This window comes from Kogia breviceps, chromosome 4 (assembly GCF_026419965.1).
Source record: "Kogia breviceps isolate mKogBre1 chromosome 4, mKogBre1 haplotype 1, whole genome shotgun sequence".
Lineage (NCBI taxonomy): Eukaryota > Metazoa > Chordata > Mammalia > Artiodactyla > Physeteridae > Kogia > Kogia breviceps.
The window spans coordinates 36022152-36042441 of NC_081313.1; the positions used below are offsets into that span (position 1 = coordinate 36022152).

The following is a 20290-nucleotide window of genomic DNA, read 5'->3' on the forward strand; positions in this document are numbered from 1 at the left end:
TCAGTTTTTTTCTCCTCCTTTGGGTGAGATAGGATGGCGGAATGGGTGATGGTGGGCGTTTTTCTTCTCTCACTTAGAAGGCTAGTGGAAGCTGGAGTCAGGTGTTTCCCTTCTCTTAGGTCGTTTAGGCTCTGATAATGCCCCAGCTGTGGTTAATTCTGGCTCTGGTTAACTGGTTTCCCCTGTGCGCAGGCCTTATTTAGAAGAACAGAGTGCTCTCACGCATCTCAGAAACGGTTCTTTCTCTCTTCTCCTGCTGGAAGCAGAAGGGAATTTTTCTCTGTGGGGAAGCGGTCGCTCTGGAGGTGATTCTCACAATATCATGGCTGCCTTCCTACGGCTGCTGGGTCTCCCTGAAGTTCTTAACTCTCAGAGTTGTCCACACCGAACCTCCAGCAATTTGTGAATTACTTTTCGGATTTTTGTTCCTGTGGAGGTTTCTGCTCACGAATTTCTGCTCTGGTAAGTTGTGACTCCCCGTATTTGCTTGTCTCTCCAATACTGGGGCCAGTTGGTTTGCTCTGTGTCTTCCTCAGTTTTATGAATCCAAGAAGAGTTGTTGATTTTTCAGTCTGTTTAGCTTCTTATTTGTTGTGTGGATGGCGGGTTTCCAAAGTCCTTACGTGCAGAACTGGGAACATTTGTAGCACTTTTTGAAAAGATAGGCATTTGCTTTAAAAAAAAAAAATAAATAAATAAAAATTGGAAGTGGATACTGAGATGAAGTTAGGAGGGCAAAAGATGTTTTTATACCTGTGAAAGGAGAGGAACAAAAATAGGATTGGGCAATAGGAACTCTCAGAACGTTAAGAATATCTGACAAAGTCTCCGCTAGCCCCGTGGGGAACTGGGGAGCAAGCCTTGCCCCTCAACTTTTGTTTATAGTGTAAGAGTTGATAGTCTTTATTTTGCATATGGTTACTGAATTGTTTCAACACCATTTGTTGAAAAGTTCATATATAGCCATTTGGCCTTGCCGTTTGTTATGTTGATTTCAACCCTGGCTTCTGGTGGTTAATTACCCTCACCTGGCCTTAATTGCATGAGCCCCATCATCTCCATTGCTATCAATGAGCCAAATTCTGTTGTGGCGTCTCCTATCAACTCTGATCTGTAGAGGAGAGCCACTGTAAACTTCTTAATAATGATGGTGCCCCTCTAATTGGTGTATTCCTGATGGCTCTGATGAATAGTGTGCCCTCTGGGTCTTCTTGTGGCATAGAATCCTCAGGTGGGTTGTCGGGCCTTATATAATATAGACGTGGCCAATATGCCTGGTTCCCTAAGCCTTTTATTCCTTTCCTATACCATCTGCTATGGCAATTCAGGCATTTTAACCTTGCTCAGCGTGAGTTATCAGTTTCTCCAGGCTCCTGGAAGCCACCCTTGCTGCTAATTTACATTACTTCCTAGGGCTCTTTCCAGAGCATTAAACCTATATCCTGAGAGAGTGTCCTTACATTAATTAACAATCAATGAATCCAGGCCTATGGTCCAGCCTCCTTGGTCAAGCCTCCTCAAAACCCAGTCAAAGTTATTATTTCAGTCCCTGTTAGTACATGCTGGCTAATTCTTGCATGTCTTTTTGGATATAGTCCCCTTTTCTCTCTTATCAGGTCCAGTTTGCCCAGACTGGATTATTGCTGCCACTTAATCCTATCTATTGGTGAGTTGACATAAGAAGAGGTGAGGAAAGATCCTCTGTTAGTAGGGCAGGGGCTTCTGTAGATTATGCTTACGTTGGAGAAGTGCTAAATCTTGATAGGGAGGGCTAGGTTTCCACTGCAGGTTCTGGACTTAAGAGTAGTCTAGGGAAATGAAATCTTCACAGGCTTCCACCCAGCTGCTCACATTTCATATGTCAGGGTCTCAGGTTTTCCCAATCAGGGTCCTTATTTAGGCATAACTGTTCTAGTTCACCTGAGCAATCTTCTTTCAAACTGGTAGACTCTTACTATTAAAAAATTTTTGTTGTTGAATTATAGTTGATTTACAATGTTGTGTTAGTCTGGTGTACAGCAGAGTGATTCAGTTACATATGTGTATGTAGATGTGTATATATGTACTTTTTAATATGCTTTTATATTATGGTTTATTGGTTTATTATAGGATATTGGGTATAGTTCCCTGTGCTATATAGTAGGACCTTGTTGTTTGTATCTGCTAATCCCAAACTCCTAATTTATCCCTTCCCCATTACCTTTCCTCTTTGGTAACCATAAGTTTGTTTTGTGTCGGTAGCTCTTGCTATTAAATCCCAAGTTTGGTCCTTTAACTTTTCCTGTTCTCCCACTTCAGGAAAGAAGGGAATAAAGGCCTTTGTAAGCTGCTAAAGAGGCCCTCTGGCCTTTCCATTCTGCTTTCAATTGCTTATTAATTGTCTTCAGCTTGTCATAATCTCTTATAGTAGTCAATGTAATTTAATAACTACCAGCCACTTCCATTGACTTTATGTGCATTCTGTCCTTATACTTTTCAAACCTCTGAATCATATCACACTGGCCAAAATGCTCTTCTTCAGAGAGTACATCTTCTCCACAAGTACAGTTTTCCAGGTTTTAGCTTGGGCCAATGCTTCGAGATGGGCATACCTGTGCCATGCATATCACCTGGGATGGGCCCTTACTGCTATCTGGTTAGTAAGTTTGCTATCCGTTTAGTAAGTTATCTAGTCCCAAAGCCTCATTTTACTGACTGCTTTCTTGGACCACTAACTGTCTACTATGTTACTTGGATTCTCTGAGAAACAGATGCTGAGCCAGAGTTGGGATGTAACAAGTTTATTGGGGATTAACAACTCTGAAAGGAAAAGGGAGAAAATAGCACTGGGCAGGGACAAATAGGGTTACAATGCAAATTTGACAAGTCTCTCAGCCCAATGAAGCCTAAAGCAAAGATTGCTAGTTTTAGAGGAGTCTTGCATTGCATATTACCATGGTCTTGCTCAGAATTTGTCTAATGCCACCTTGAGAAGGACATGACCTGGGTGCAAAAGCTGAGGCAGACATGAAGGAGCTGACTCCCTTAGACTGGCAGCTAACTGTGTTCTTTGGTACTAGATAAAGTGTTCCTTCTTGAAAAGGAGTGTGAGTAGCACATCTCCATGCCTCTAGTAAGACGTCTTGGTGGTCTAGTGTTCTATGGGACACACTTTCATCCTGAACTCTAGGAATTCTAATTCTGCTAGTTATAACAGTAAAAGCAACTTAGTAATGGAAAAGCATAATTATTGACAAGTATTAGCATAATCTAGCAATATTTAGGTGCACAAGTGTAGGTACAGCTAGATACTTTATGCCTACACTAAACTACTGTTTCCTATTCAAGTTTCATAGCTGAAAGAAAACTGTCTCTCTCCCCCAACTTTGGAACTTAATGAGTCAAGAATTTTACTTGTGACTTCGGAAGATTCTCCATGTGGATGTTTTTAAATAGTGGTGTTTTTTACTCAGCTTTTTCTTTTCCTCACTTAAATGCTGGGGTAATTCTCTGTATTTATTACAGTACTTTCTTTTCAATTCTGACTTTGCAGAGAGAAATTATAATTGCTAGGTAATGATTGTGGGAGTTTGGTCATATTCCATGGTATCTCACCAGAGACCCTCCAGAGAGTGCAGGGCGATGGGAATTCTCTCCCATCCCAGCTAGGAGCCTGCAGGGGAACTTCCTCCTGACCATTCATTCTTTCAGCAGACGTTACTGAACATTTTGCCTCCCTAGCTTTTACCCCCCCTCCCCCACTTTTAATGAAGAGCTTTTTAAACACTAATTTATATTTAATATACAATTACTTTAATAGAATGTTAAATTTTGCAACTTTCATTTTCTGACATAGTTACTTCTAAAGCAATTATGACCTCTTTACGGGAAAAAAATCATCTAAAAGAAATCTAATTAGCATTTAGGTTTTTGGGTTTCTTTTATTAAAACTGATGATTTTTGAACCTTTGAATTAATGACATCTTTGTGACCAGAAAAGGGCTGTACAAGGAAATAGGGAGCAATTCTGGATTTGGGCGGTGATTAGAAAGAAGAATGAAAATAAATACGAATTATAACATTCTGTTTTTCTCTTTGTACATGGATGTTTTCTAAGACAATAAAAAATAATGACTTCATAGCCAAGGGCAGAGTTTGATACCAAGTTGAGAATCATAAATACAGATGGGAATTTTGAAATGGGAATTGAGAATATTAAAGGAACTCGACAGTGTGTGCATGTATGTGATAACTTCTACCTTTGAACCTGCATTTTTAGAACTTCTTATCAAAGGGCATTTATTACAGCATTGGATTAGGTCATTGCAACTACTGTATCCTTTTGTTTTTAATAAACGTCATCCATGTCAAAACAATTATTGTCCCACTTTTAAATTGCTTTAAAAATGATTGGGAGCACAATTATTTTTTCATGAAACACTAGTAAAAAAAAAAAGCTGATATGTATATTTTTGTCTCACAGTTAAGAAAAATAAAAGATTAAGTACTGTACCAAATAATTATAGGAGAATTAGGATTAATAATAATTTCCTAGTTTCTATTTTTTCCAAATAATCATGCTGCCTTTTAGAATTCTCATTATATGTTCATTAATTTTTTTCTAATTCTTGTTAAATAACTTCTACTGTTGCAGATGTATTTAAGTACTCAACATAATTTAAAGGATAAAATGGAAGTTATTAACTAGTGATAGCTTGCTAGAGAAATACATATTTAACTTGTTTTTAAAAACACCTTTTTTGACCTGTTTAGACTTTGTGTAAAAATCACAAATAAGGGTATTTAAATTTTAACCCTAACCTTAACGTAATCCTTAATATGATGTTATTGAAAATGTACCTTAATTGGTTATTCTATCCCATAAGTATTGACCTTTAGGTGTATAAAACATAATTTACCTCCTATGCTTTAAGCAAGTGATCTAAATTATGGAATTCTGTCTACTACACATTAGAGAAAGGGGAAAAACTATAAGAGATTTTGGGGGATTCATAGCTTTCATTGTTATGGGAGTGTTCTATTAAGGAAAACTATCTCGCTCTTCTTAGTATCCTAACAATTACCTTAATGCTGGATTTCTCAAAGCAACTGTGGAGATTGCTCTTTTCTGACATTTTTGTGGGAAAACATAATCTTCTAGGATATGAAGAAATGTAAATGTTTTTTATCATTACATCCCTCTTTTCAGAGATAATGAATGCCATGGTAACATTTTCTAGAGAGCCCTTGATTAATATTTGAATAAATGGATTATTAGCTATCAATTTCTCTTTCCACATTTTTCTGGTATTTAAGGACTAAACATAGATAACTCAAACACCTCTGGTCTATAGATGTTTGTTTTTTATAGGTATAGGGTAATTTCCTTATCATTTTTATTAAGAGGAAATGCAGGATTTGGGGAAGATAGTGGAGGCTTCTTTTTCTTCATACTTTTTCTATTTTGCTTTTCTTGCTGGGGTCTGTGAGGCACTTCATGAGTTGTCATTTTACCATTAAACCAGAGACCAAGGAGGTACATATTTTATTTGAACATGTTATGTCTAAAATTTATGTGGGTGGTATGAGTATTTCTGATGCCTAATTTATTGCTGAACTTTGATGAATCACACAATCCATAGCTTTTCACCATTGGTGGCTAAGGGCTAAGGCTGTTTTCCCTATTTAGTACTTAATAATGAATAAGACTATCACAAACAAATTTATTTGTGATGATGTTGCTGCCAAGAAGGTTTTTAATGACTACAGTGAAAGTATTTTTTGAAACCATTTTGTTTTTCAATAAAACACAAATGTAGTTTTGTACAAATTATCACTGTCTAATAAAACACAAATATTCAACTTTTAATTTATGAAGTGGTAATTGATAAACTTTTACTATCTCAGACATACAAAAAATAGAAAATCAAAGGTTATAAGACCCTGTAATAAACAGAATTTTACATGGTTAGTAGTATGTGTGACGTACGTTGAAAATTTTAAAATAAAGACTTAACTATTAATATTTTTACTTGGTGACATTTAATACTACTACATAATTTTGCTTACTGTCTTAGGTGTCAATATGTTTATTAAATTTAACTTGAACCACAACAAATATAAAACACTTTGGATTTATCTTAACTCTTCCCATCATTTAAAATGTTGTCTTGTAAAGCAGATTATATTGTGATTTATAATTTCTTTCTCCTCAGTATAACATTAATTGTATAATTCAATTTACATGAAATATGTTGCATTCATTCAAAAACTTTCTCTAATCTCTCTTTCTGCTTAGTAAGATCTCTAAATATTTGAGTTTGCCCATTAAAACAAAACAAAAAAGAAATTTTAAAATTCAAAGCAAAACACAACAAAAGAAACAATTTGGGAAAGTATTTTTTTCTTGGCAAGAGATCTTTTTGTGAATATTGGCTTAGGACACTTGAAAGTTGCAACATTTTATTCTTCTGGGGCAAGGGCTTCCCTCTTCCTTCCTCCAAATAATTCTGGGTGCTGGTTCTGCTGTCTGTTTATTTTTGTGCAGTGATGATAGCACATCTTTATGTTGACCAATCATTGACAAAAACCATTTTTAGGTAAACAGTGACAGTTGTGTTAGCAAATCTGTGTCTGTAAATTTAATCTATAATGGCAGTTTTTCTTTGTTACTATCTTCCAAATATCCCAGGTGCTTTTTACTTTGTCCCACTCCCAAAGTGTAAATACTTTAGTTCCTGAAATGACTGTAACCCTCTTGAGATGTGTTTATTTCATCAAATGCTAGGAGACAGGAATTCTTAGCTACTGTCCACTTATCCTATCCTCCACGCTCCCAATTCTCACCTAACTTGATATTACCAATGTCTTTTTATACACGGCATTGCAACATACTGTCCCTTTTGGGAAAAATCAGTTTAATCAATATCTCTGCTGTTGTGTTAGCTTTATGTTGCATCAAGTTTAGAAATTATTTGGAGGTTTATTGACATGTTTAGTCATGTTGGCCTTTTGAAGGTGTATGTACAAAGTGCATGCTCAGTGATAAAGAGATTTGCTAAAAGGAAAGCACATAAACATTTTGACTTTTACATTGTGCTTATGTAGGTTAGCATGAAAGACCAGAAACTGCAGTCATGCTTTTGACTAAGACCTGCTCTTTTAGAGTGGGGAACCTAAAATTGTTATGATGACTTACGAGTAGGATATAGGCATTTGCCATTTATAAAAGGTTTTCAACTTCATGAAGTGCTCTGCCAATAGTTATTAAGCATTAAGAAGACTCCTGTAAGCGGCATTTTAGAATAGATGGGCTTTTCTCCTTTCTGAAACTCTTCGAGAATGTAAAAATGTAGAAGATAGAAAGATTTTAGAGGTTTACTGTATTTTAACTGATTGATAGTAACATTTATTTTTCATACATCATTATGTCCATTTTGAGCAGTCTCATCTCACTGGTATATAAACATGGACTTTTTTTTTTCTACTCCTACTGTAGTCTCTTAACTCCCTCTGCATTTTCTGTTATGTGTTGGCTCCTTTAATGATGTCCCATTTTGATTCCACAAAGTTTGACTTAATTTCAGGGCCTGAAGAATTGAGAACTGTCTTTTGATTCAGAGCTTCCTTCCTCTTCCACTCTGTCCCACAGTCATGCTCAGTGCAAGCTACACTAGTGGCTTGGGGTGCATGTGCTTTTTCACACCTCGTGTGAAAGGTTACACAAGGTGTAACCTTGCCCTGGTAACCTGCCCTACGTCTTTCCTGGCTTATTCTTCTTGTGTTTGTGGGGTGGGAGGAGAGGGACAGTTTTCTCCTTATGGGCTTTTTCTTGGTAATACTGTTTTTTTTTTCTTTGGTGGGTTGTGGCTGCTCTTTGGCATTTCTGTCAGGCTGCTTGTGGCTTGATGTGACTGGATGGCAGTACCTCCAGCTCTGCTAATAAGGCACTCAATCTTGAGCAGCTTTGTAGATTTCATGATCTTCCGTTTCATCTTCCTGTTAGCCCCCAGCTAGTGTTTCTGATTCAGGCACTGCTTTCCCCACCTTCAAAGTATCCTGTCAGGCTTCAACACTACAAAATCTGATTTACCCACTGGGCTCCAAGGCTGGGGTGTGGATGTATGCTGGCCATCTGTCCTCTATCAGCATTGAAGGAATTACTAGTAACGTTGTCCTAATAGTGTGCTGTAATGCCTGCATTATTTGACTAGGAAAAGTTATCAATCAGCACTTCACCCCTTTAGTACTCTAAGATAAGGTAGGCACTAGAGAAGAGAGAATGGCTACATTAGAAAGTAATCACTTTCAAGAAAAGTACAGGAAAGGCAGTTAAGTATTCATTCTAACATGTCCCTTTACTCCCTTCTGTTTTTTCCTGAAGTGATTTAAAAAAAAAAAAATTCTATTTGAGCACTGCTTCCCAGAACTTTCCCAATTTTTGTTCTCCACCCTGTTGAATTTGGCTTTTGCCAGATCTCTATAAGGTAGACAAGATCAGTTCTAAGAAAGTAGGGTCTATAAAAATGGCCACAGATTTTTTTATTAGCTCTTCTAAGCCAAATTCATCTTTATATAGATATCCAAACTTAGGTTTGCAAAGACTTATTGAGATTTGGAAAATATTACTAAATATGTGTGTCAGTAGATATTATAGATGATGTAGGACTCATGAAGGATTCAGGTGTCTTTATTTTAATGCCTTTTTTTCCCCCCTGAGTAAAAACTTGAGAGATGATTGAACAGAGGAGTATTCAAGTCCACATTAATCCTATCTTACTAGAGACAACTTGTATTGACAACTCAAAATACATGGGGTTTTCTGTATGGAGGATGCATTTTTTTCCCCTTATTGAGTTTTGTGGCAGGAGGGCAAAAAAATAAAAGCTGGATGGCTCAAAGCTAGAATTCATCAAACCCAGTTATAGAGAAAGGTTCTATCCAGAGGGATCACATAGCCCAAGGCATATCCTTGGGGCTCACTTAGCAAGTTCATGGAAGTCCAGGACTAGGAGGCTGAGCAGAAAGAACTAAAGGTGTGATCTTCATCCAGAAATAGGATGGGAAGATGGCCATGGGCAGAAGTCATTGTATGGTAGGAAGTCTGCCAGGGTGGTCTAACCCTAGAGAAGATTTAAACAGAGTGTGAAGGGTTCAGTTTTAAAGGGGGACCTGGGTAACAGGCATGCTAACTGAGGTCACCATGGAAGAGAAATGAAAGCCAAAGTCCAATGGGACAATGAGTGAGTGAAGAGCACTTGTTCTGGGCCCATACATATGCCCAGGTAAGCCTTGGCCATGACATTTCCTCTGGGTCTGGTGGACAGGTATAAAGAGACCCCAGCGGATCAAGTCTGTGAAATGTGACCTCATTCCTAGCCAGACTGTTATGTTAGACTACAGGTGGTAATATTATCCCTGTCCTCATTCTGGCCCTGAGACAAGGTTAGACCTAAGCCTACAGATAGGCTCATGGGGAAATCTAGATGAGAGGTAGGAGGGAAGCCAGAGGGAGGAAAACAACTTGAGTTAAAAGATGAAATTCTCTTCTTAGATTTTGGTTTCAGGGAGTATAATGTTGGAATAAAAATGTTCACAAATGTCTGAAGTTGACCAAGGAGGTAAAACTTTATTTGGCCTTAGGATGTAAGCTTAAATATTATTTCCTCAGGGGAAAACAACTTCAGACGAATACTCCTGGGTAACTGGAGGACAGTGGAAAGCAATAACTTGAAGCATTACTCTGGTAGGAGTTCATGTCATAACAATAAAGTTAGAAAAATGACATAATACATTGTTATCCAGTTATTGGTGGGTGAGGTCTGAGATGCATGGGCTATGCAAGAGTGAGCATACATAAGTAGGATTTTCTTAGTGACCATTTTAGCTAACTTTCATTTGTTTTCATCTTTAGTTGGTCAGTTCTTGGCTATAGATTTGTTAGAAAAATTTCCCTACAATTCAGTAGTATCAATGTTCATCTATGTTATGAGAATCACAGGCACATTTAGACTTACTCTGTCCTTGTCTGTTTCATTAAATAACTATTTAACAATTTTTTCTATTTCCTTTAATTTTGTATCTATGAGATCATGGATGTTCACTAAACTTACTATGATAATCACTATGATGTATGTAAAGCAAATCATTATGCTATACACAGTATACAGTATACAGTGCTGTTTGTCAATTATATCTCAGTAAAACTGGAAGAAAAAATGTTTAGGTAACATGCATTTAGAGTGTTAATCCAGTATTAGTGTTATCATTCAAAGAAAATGATGAGGAAACTAAGTTAAAACTTAGTTTCCACATGAGCAATTTTTTAAGAAAAATAGGATGATTAATTTGAGGATGGTAATAAGAATATTTTTTAGTGTGTCCTGTCTGAAGAAATGGCTTTTAGATTTATAAGTGACAAATTGTTTTACTAATAAGTGTGTTTTGTTTGGTTTTAAAGAAAAAGAACAGGTGCAGTCATCAAAATATTATTTCTGCCTTTTTGAAAAAAGTATGTTTGAACTAACCCACCTTAAAAACCAAAACCAAACCTTGTAAACTACCAGATATTAACTATTTTAGGAGTTTTGCAACATCTCCAATTTCATGCCATTATTTGAAGTCTTTTCTTCCCCCTAGATCCTACTTTATTTCATAGCACTGGGCTGTGAAAACTGCTTAATACCAACAGGTTCACTTGATTGTTTTTGTCCACCTAAATTATCATTTGGAAAACCCTCAAACCAAAAGATTTGTTAGCTAATCCCTAGTTCCTTGTGATGACAGTCTTTCAAGTTTTAGAACATTACGTTTAATTTTGTAAGATAAATGGAAGGCAGATGTATGTGTATTTGCCATCATGTTAATTAAGAAGGACAAACTAGAATTAAGAAATTCATAGTTTTCTTAACCAATAATTGTTTTCTATACCAACAAAATTCATGAGATCATGATGAAATATGAAATGGTGAACACCAAGGGTTAGGAAAAATTTCCATTACATTAAGTTTGGAAGCAGAATTCTTGAATTAAAAACAAACAAAAAAGACTTTGCTCAGTGCCTGTTACCTCACAATGCCTAATTGCTCTTTGATCTGACTTCTGGAGGCTCTCAGGGAAGAGAAAGAACAAGGATTCAGAGATGGTGTGAGAGAGTTATGCTGAATAATGTTTGGGGTTATAGGAGATAAGTCTTACTGGGTAGAAAAAGAGTTAAAATCTGTATTTGCTGATTTTTGCTAACTTAATTCACTACTAGGTACAAGTAAACTTCAAAGTAAGCTTTTGGGTAGCTAGAAAAATCAGCATCTCTCTTTGATTAAAAAAACACAAAAAACAAAAACTGTCATCAGACAGAACCACAATAGAGTTTTAAGATTCAACTTAATTCACTAGAAAGCTTTTGTCTGTGATGCTTTTATTATTAACTCAAGTGCTCAATACATGTTGTTGGGTAATAATTGGAAATTGAGAAATATTAAAAAATAATAAAATGTTCAAATTGTGGTTGTTCTTTAAAGTCCTCTGCCAAATACCCTTAGATTATATGACTAGAACTTAGAATTTCAAGTGGCCTCTTAAGGGTTTTGTTGTTGTTTGCTTGCTTTTCTTCCTCTATAAAAAAATTATTTAATTTTTCCAATTATGTAATATATATTTATAGGATTCAAAATTCAGACTACAAAGTTCAGAAAACATTTACCTCTTCCTCCTGAACCTCAACCATTTCTCTTCCCACAGGCAACCACTGTATTTCCTTTGATATATTTTGTGTATGTTATATACCATATACACATACTTTTCCCCCACTCATTTTTAGGTGAAATTGGTAGGATTCTATACTCTTATTAAGCTTAAAAAAATCTTGGAGATCTTTCCATATAAGAGCACCCTTATTAATTCTTATGGAAGCCTATTATTGCATTGTATAAATATATAATTTATTTGACCCGTTCCTTATTTTTGTACATTTAGATTATTTCTAAACTTTTGCTGTCACAGAACATATAGCAGCAAATAATCTGCATATCATTTTTTTCTTTCTGTGTATACCTGTGAGATGTTCTTACAAGAAAAATTTCTGCTTTAAAAGATATGTACTTTATAACATAATACATATTGCCTGTAGATGTACAAATTTGCACTCCTATCCACAATTTTTTGGAGTAACTATTTGTGATAGTGTCTGAACTCAGTGAGGAAATGACATATTAATAAACAATGTTGAGAAAACTGGGAAGCTTATGAAAAAAATTGGATGTAGATCTGGACTTTGAATTATGTCATTTATGTATTTGCTATTCATGGGTCTATGATCATGCAATTTTAATTATTTACATTATTTTATGTCTTAAATCTGATAGAGCTACTACCCTCTCCTAACACTTTTTCCTGATTTTTCCAGATACTGTGTTTTTTTAAAATTTAAATTAACTTTAAAATCAGCTTGTCTATTCCCCCACCCACAAAATATTGATGGCTTTATATGAATTGCATTAGATTTATCAATTAGCAGAATTTGACATTTTATATGCTTGTTCAGGTCTCCTATGTTTTCAGGGAAATTTAATGTATCCTCACGGATATCTGTATGTTCCTTAAATTTTTTAAAGCTATTTTCTGTTGCTATTATAAATATGCCTTAACTTGCATTTTTCTTTTTTCATATAAACACTATGGGTATATACTAGTTTTGTACAATACAACCTTACTAATTGCCCATATCACCTGTGGTAGTTTTTCAGCTACAGTAGTTTCAGTTTTTCAAGCCTGAATCTCTCAGGTTTTCAAGTTATCCAATGTCATCCACAATGGCAATCTTTTTAGTTGTTTCTGACTTTTTTTTAACTTGATGTTTTTCCTTTAATTCAGTCAAACAATGATGAGAGTGGATATCATATTTCTGCCTTTAGTGGGAAAACACATACTATTTCTCTATTAGATATGGTGCTGGTTTTGAGGTTGAGGTATAAAATCTTTCCATTCCTATTTTATTGATATTTTAAAAATTTAATGATGAGTATATCAAATGCTTTTCCAGAATCTATAATGATAAGTATGTCATTTCCCCTGATATCTAATATTGAAACATCCTTACATTCTCCTTGGCTGTGTTTTATTTAATGTGATGCAGGTTTTTGTTTCCTATTTTTAATTTACTTTTCATCAATATTTATATGAGATTAGTCTGTAGTTTTGTGTGTGTGTGCATCTTTTGAGCTTTGACAGAGTTATTATTCACAATCTAATATGTTTTTCTTATTTTCTTGTGCTCTAAGTTTAAATGGCTTTGGAATTACTGGCTTTTTAAAGGCTTCATGGACTACCCCAATGAAACCATGTGGAAATTAGTTCATTGAAGTTTTCTGTATTTTTCCATTGGTAATTTGTCTATTTAGATTTACTGTGTTTTCTGGTGTCATTATTATAAATGGTATAATTTTTTTTCCAGAAAGTCATCCATTTCATGCAGGCTTAAAAATATATTTACAACCACAAGGACATATCTCTTCACACCCATTAGGATGACTATTCTAAAACAGAAAATAAGAGTGTTGGAAAGGATATGGAGGAATTGGAACTCCATACAATTTTGAACTGTTTCTTGATTCTCCCACTCCTTTATTCCTACCTTCTACCTGATATTATGTGCCCTTTCTCGATTGGTTGGTTGATTGATTGATTGATTTTTGCCTGACTGACTCCTATTAAATCTTTACAACTTGGTTTAATTGTTATTCCCTTCAGGGAAATATCTGACTATCACCCATACCTGCTCTTGCTGCTTTTCTTTATTTCTCTAATACTCAAGCATTACTTGCTATCAATGGACTAACCACCTTGCATGATAATAATTATTTTGTCACCAGGGGCTCTTCAGAGGCTAGATTCATGTTACGTGTAACTTTTTACACCTAACTTTTAGAAAGTTCTTAATAAAATTTGTTGAAATAAACTCAGACTTTTCATTCTTTATTATCCCCTTAAACTTAGGTCAGGAATTCTCCCAAGTTATGACTACTTGTGTCAACTCCTTTCTTATCCTGTGGGTACCACCTGAGGTTGAGTACTTATTACATTTCATTTGGACTCTTCAGAGCTCCATGCTCCAGCCTTCAGTCATTCCCACAATCATACCCTCGTACCACATTAAAAATAAAAAATACAATTCTTACTTTAAAAACCTTTACTACCTCCCTGTAGCCTTATTTCAGGGCAATTCCTCATTTGACCTGAATTTTGCAGCTTTAATTCCAAAGGATTTCTCCTCATTGATTGTATATCCCCATGCAACTTGAACTATTGTTTCCTTTAATGAATCATGAACAACCCCACACTGCCCTACATTTGTATAAACTTTTTCCTTTCCTTAGCATGCCTTTGCAGTCATCTATACTGACCAGTATCCCATCTATACTTCAAGATCCAGTCCCAACACTATCCCCTATGTGTAACATCAATGAAGTCAGTAAGTGTCCCCAACAGTCCCTGGTGCACTATAGATGCTTCCTTCCCAGTTCTCCTAATTTGCTCTTTTCTTAACATCTGCAGGGCTTTGTATTACTAGCATGGCATTTATTTCATTTCACTATGTATTATAGTTAATCATGTAAATGTCCATGTATCCTTTTGAATTGCTAATTCCTTAAGGACAGGAATTATTTTTCTCCACATGTCACAAAAGATAATCAATATGTATTGGTTGTATCAATGAATAAAAATGATTAACAACTTTCCGCTTTAGTCTTATGTCCTATGTTTTTTCTTACCAACCTGAAGACAAAGTAGATTCTTTAACCCAGTATTTCCTTGTTTTCATCGCTGTCTAATTTCCTTAATAGAAGATGGCTTGAACATAAGTGAATATGAGTGTTCTTTTAAGGAAGAAATTTTTCAAATCAAATCCTTTGCATCTAGAACCTTTTGATTTTCATAGTTTAAGTATTATATACATGTGAAATTTTCTGTTCTTTAGAAAGGTCAAGCCATGATTTTAGATACAAAGGGGTCTTTTCTCTATTTTTTCCAGATTTTCTGTTTAAAAATTCTTTTAAAATCCATTTCATCTGTTCCAAAAAATTTACTCAATTTGTTTGTTATAAAAATATTTCCCTAATATTGAACTTGCTTTTGGACCAAAGTTACAAAATAGTCTGGAGAATGTGGGAAAGGAAATTCTTTAATTTCAGTGTTATTACTGTAAGCATGGTAGTAGAGTTAAAATGATCTGTTTCTTGGAATTTAAAAAATATTTTCCATGTATTTTTATGACTTATTCATTTTAAAATCCTTACATGTACTGATAGTCTCTATCAGCCAATAAGTTTCTCTTTCTCCACAATCTGCCTAATCCCATTTGAGAGAAAAATAATTTTTCCAGTGGGGTCAGTGATGAAGTAAAAAAACATGTTCTTGGTTATATGTCGAACCTCATCTTGGACTACTTTATTCCTGTTCTTGGAATAGTTAGTGAGGAATTATTTCCAGGTGAAACATTAAGGAATTACTTGTTTATCCATGCCCTTTATTTAAAATGACTGAGTTTCCATCAGATCAATATACTAGATCCTTTTGACTTTAACACTGTAACATTAATTGCAACATAAAAATCAAAGTAATTTTATATATAGAATCTGTCTGCACCCAAAAAGTTTTCTGGAATCTCCTCCAGGACAAATAATGTAACTACTATCAATTGAATGTTACCATGTGCCGTGTTTAAGCCAACTGTCTTACAAGTAATTAATTCTTAGATAGTAGTTCCTCCTTATCCATGGTTTTGCTTTCTTTGGTTTCAGTTACCTGTGGTCAACCACAGTCTGTAAAACTATTGAATTGAAAACTTCAGAAATAATTCAGAAGTTTTACATTGTGCGCCATTGTTATTAGTAGCATGATGAAATCTCGCACCTTCCTGCCTCCATCCTGCTTGGGACAGGCATCGTCTCTTTGATTAACTGAGATGGCCTCTGTCACAGTATTTCACGCAGTGCTTGGGTTCAAGGAACCCTTAATTTATATAATAGTGGCCCCAAAGCACAAGAGTAGTGATGCTGGCAATTCAGATACACCAAAGAGAAGCCATAGAGTGCTTCATTTAAGTGAAAAGGTGAAGGTTCTCTACTTCATAAGAAGAAAAATTGTATGCTGATGTTGCTAAGATCTATGGTAAGAATGAATCTTCAATCCTTGAAAGTGTGTAAAAGGAAAAAAGAAATTCGTGCTTGTTTTGCTGTCTCACCTCAAACTGCAAAAGTTACGGCTACAGTGGGTGGGTGATAAGTGCTTTTTTTCAGATGCAAAAGGCATTACATCTTTAAAATAAGATATTTTTATTTTGTGTTGAAGTGTAGTTGATCTACAATATTGTATTAGTTTCAGGTATCAGCTGTATCAGCAAAGTGATTCAGTTATACACATATAAATATCTTTTCCTGATTCTTCTTTGTTATAGGTTATTATAAGATTGAATATAGTTCCCTGTGCTATAGAGTAAATCTTTGTTGTTTATTTTATATACAGTGGTGTGTATCTGTTAATCCCATACTCCTAATTGATTCCTCCCCCACTTTCCCCTTTGGTAACCATAAGTTTGTTTTCTATGTCTATGAGTCTGTTTCTGTTTTGTAAATAAGTTCATTTGTATTTTCTAGATTCCACATATAACTGATATCATATTATATTTGTCTTTCTGGCAGACTTCACTTAGTATGATAATTTCTAGGTTCATCCATGTTGCTGCAAATGGCAATATTTCATTCTTTTTATGGCTGAGTAATATTCCGTGGTATATATATACCACATATTTATCCTTTCATCTGTTGATGGACACTTAGGTTGCTTCCGTGTCTTGGCTAACACAATAATATATTTTGAGAGAGAGGCAGATTACATTCACATAACTTTCTTACAGTGATTTATTATAATTGTTATATTATCATTAATCTCTTGCTGTGCTTAATCTATACATTTAAACTTTATCATAGGTTGTTTGTATAGGAAAAAACACAGCATATACAGGGTGTAGATCAAATAGGAAAGAACTGAAATAACTAGTGATATTCAGTCTTCCAAACCACAAGCACAATACATCTGTTTATTTAGGCCTTCTTTAGTTTATCTTGGCAATGTTTTGTGGTTTTTACTGTACAGATTTTGTACACTAAATACTTTGTTAAAATCCATCCCTAAATATATCATATTTTTAATGCTATTGGCAATAATTTTAAAATTTCAATTGTTTGCTAATATGTAAAAATACAATTGACTTTTGGTAGATTGACCTTTTTATACCGTGACCTTGCTAAGTTCACATATTAACTTTGGAATCTTTTCTGTAGGTTCCTTAGGATTTTCTGTGTTAGGCATTGGCAAACTGTAGCCTACAGGTCAAATCCAACCTACTGTCTAATTTTGTTAAGTAAAGTTTTATTGGAACACAGCCATGCCCATTCATTTACATATTGTCTAGAATGTTAGAGTTCTGACTACAATAATGGAATAGAATAGTCACAAAAACCTATGACCTATGGACATATTCATAGGGAATCTATGGATTAGGGTATGGATTCTTAGGGGCTTACTTTTAGAATTTGGTTACCATAGATAGGATTGTGTTTAAATCTACTGTCTTACTACTTTTTATTTGTGCCATCTTTGTGTGTACATGTCCATGTGTGCTCATGCACACTTGTGTGTTTAACAGACTTTATATTTTATAGTAGTTTTAGGTTCACAGAAAAATTGAGCTGAAGGTACAGAGATTTCTCCTTTATCTCCTGCAGCCACACATGCATAGTCTCCCCATTATCAACATCCCTTACCAGAGTGGTAGATTCTTATAATTCACGAAGCTCCACTAATACTAATTAGTTACACTAATACTCTGGATAATTATCATCCAGAGTTCATAGTTTTACAGTAGGGTTCATTCTCGGTTTGTTAGGGTTCACTCTGGGTGCTTACTCCAGAAATTGCAGTATATGACTTTAACTTATCACAGCCTACCTTCAAATAGTATACTTTATGCAGAACATGAGAACCTAAGAACAGTACATGTCCCATGAATTTTATGTTAGGTGCTGGATTTCTTTGTATTTCTCTGATATTTTCAGGCTTTGTTATGGGATGTTACTGGGTTGGTTGCAATCCCTTTTATCTTTTCAAGGCTTATTTTTATTATTTTCCAAAACATATTTGTCTAGAACAGACATTAGTTGAAGTTTAATTTGGTTCCATCCTAAGTCTTGAATTTCTTTTTGTGTGGTTTCTTTTTCTTCACTTTCATTGAGATATTTTTCTATTGATTTGTCTTCAAATTCACTAATATAGTTTTCTGTTGTTTCTAGTTTGGTGTTAACACTATATAATGCTTTCTTAAGTTCAGATAATATATTTTGTAATTCTAGAATGTCCATTTTACTGTTTTATAGATTTATATCCACTATTGAAAATCTGTATTCTCTTATCCGTTTTGTCCATCTCTCAAATACATTAATCAAAGTTATTTTACATTCTTCATCTGTTAACTACTTTCTGATTCTGATTCTATTTTATCTGTCAATTATTAGACTTAAAATTCTTAACATTTAGTAATTTTTGATTGTATAACTAGCACTGTGTATATGTTCAAGATGCTCAGAATTATGTTCTAAAAAATGCTACATTTTGTTGTAGCAGGGAGTAAAATTGCTTGTGGATCACCTTTATTTTGCCAAGGTAGTTTTCAGCTTTGCAAGGGCAAGTCTATTTCAGTTTTGCTCATGGCCCTTGTACCTAGGGGGAGATTTTTACTCCACATCCTAGAAGGTGGCATATCTGGAATCTCAATTGAATGCTCCAGTCTCTAGCTCTTGTACCTGAACTCCATGGCCTTGGAAATCTTCGCTCTGATTGCCAGCATCCCAGTGACTATCTTGCTTGGGTTTCCAAAGCTTTTCCTTCCATAAGTGCATCTTAGAGGGTAACTAAGAGGCAGAGGGGAAATTTTACAGATGTTATTAGGGCTCCTTCTCTTTAGTTTTTTCTCTCCAGAACTCAGCCACTCCATTCCAGTTTTCTTGGCTGCCCTGAACTCTGATCTGTTTCTGCTGTCCAACAAAACTATTGTCTTTACTTAGGCTCTATTCCCCTCAGCTGTGGTTTGGAAAATGCCCTGAGGAGGAAATCTGGGGTTTATGTGACGTTTATTTTGTTTGCCTCTCTTCTCTCAAGGACCATAGCCCTGCAGTACTGCTGTCCAGTGCCTGCAAACAGTTGTTATATATGTTTTGTCTAGATTTTATACTTGTTTATAGCAAGAAGTTAAGTCCAATAATAACTACTCCATTATGGATGAAACTAGACGATGACCTGTTATTTATTTTTATTTCTCTTTGTACCATCTCTTGCTTTTAAGATACCTTTGTTCTACCATTTCAATGATCAAGACCTAATCAGGCCTTTATTTTCCCTTCAGTCATTCTTTGACCAGCTGCAAATGCTTTCTCCAGGTTTAGCTTCTGAGGCTACACTTCGGGTATGTAAGAAGTGTAAAAGGGATCACCTAACAAAGAACCTCTGTTTCATGGAAAAACCTTGTGTTCTAGAGTTGTGAGAATAGCCAGCTTTGATTTTTACTATTTCCTGCTACTTCTCCTTGTTAATCTACTGGCTTCTATTGGCTATGATGAAGTCACTGTCTTCCTGGTTCCTACTTGAATTCCTAGCTTGCCAGATCTTATGTTATTAAACGACAACTGAATCGTGTACAGAAACTGCCTCATCTTAGGCTCGCACCTCTTCTGTCACCCTGAAGTGACCTCTGCTCTAATGTTAACAGAAAATGAATACAGTTGGTGCTCCATATCTCTGGATTCTGCATCTGCAGTTTCACCAACTGAGAATCGAAAATATTTTTAAAAATTTCTAGAAAATTCCAAAAAGTAAAACTTGAAATTACTACACACCAACAACTATTTACATAGCATTTACATTGTAGTAGGTATTATAAGTAATCTGGAGATAATTTGAAGCATGTATGGAAGGAAATGTGTAGCTTATATGCAAATACTATGCCCTGTCATATAAGTGACTTGAGCATCCTCGGATTTTGGTATCTAAGGGCCGTCCTGGAACTAATAACCTGTGGATACCGAGGGACAGCTGTATTAGGTTGGAATTCATGTTGTAACTTGTACTCTTATCAGGATATATTTTTTTAAAAACAATATTTGCTTAGGCAATTTGGGTTATTATAACAAAAATACCATAGACTGGGTGGCTTAAACAACAAACATTTATTGTCACATAGTTCTAGTGGCTGAGAAGTCCA

General features: G+C 35.2%; 1 long non-coding RNA gene across 1 annotated transcript in view; it reads left to right on the forward strand.

Annotated features, from left to right (window-relative positions):
• The first annotated feature begins 393 nt into the window (after positions 1–393).
• LOC136793992 (uncharacterized) overlaps positions 394–20290 on the forward strand; it is a 564836-nt gene continuing 544939 nt past the window's right edge. Inside the window, exon 1 of the long non-coding RNA XR_010840126.1 lies at positions 394–462. This is a non-coding gene — a long non-coding RNA (uncharacterized lncRNA). The remainder of the gene's footprint in view (positions 463–20290) is intronic.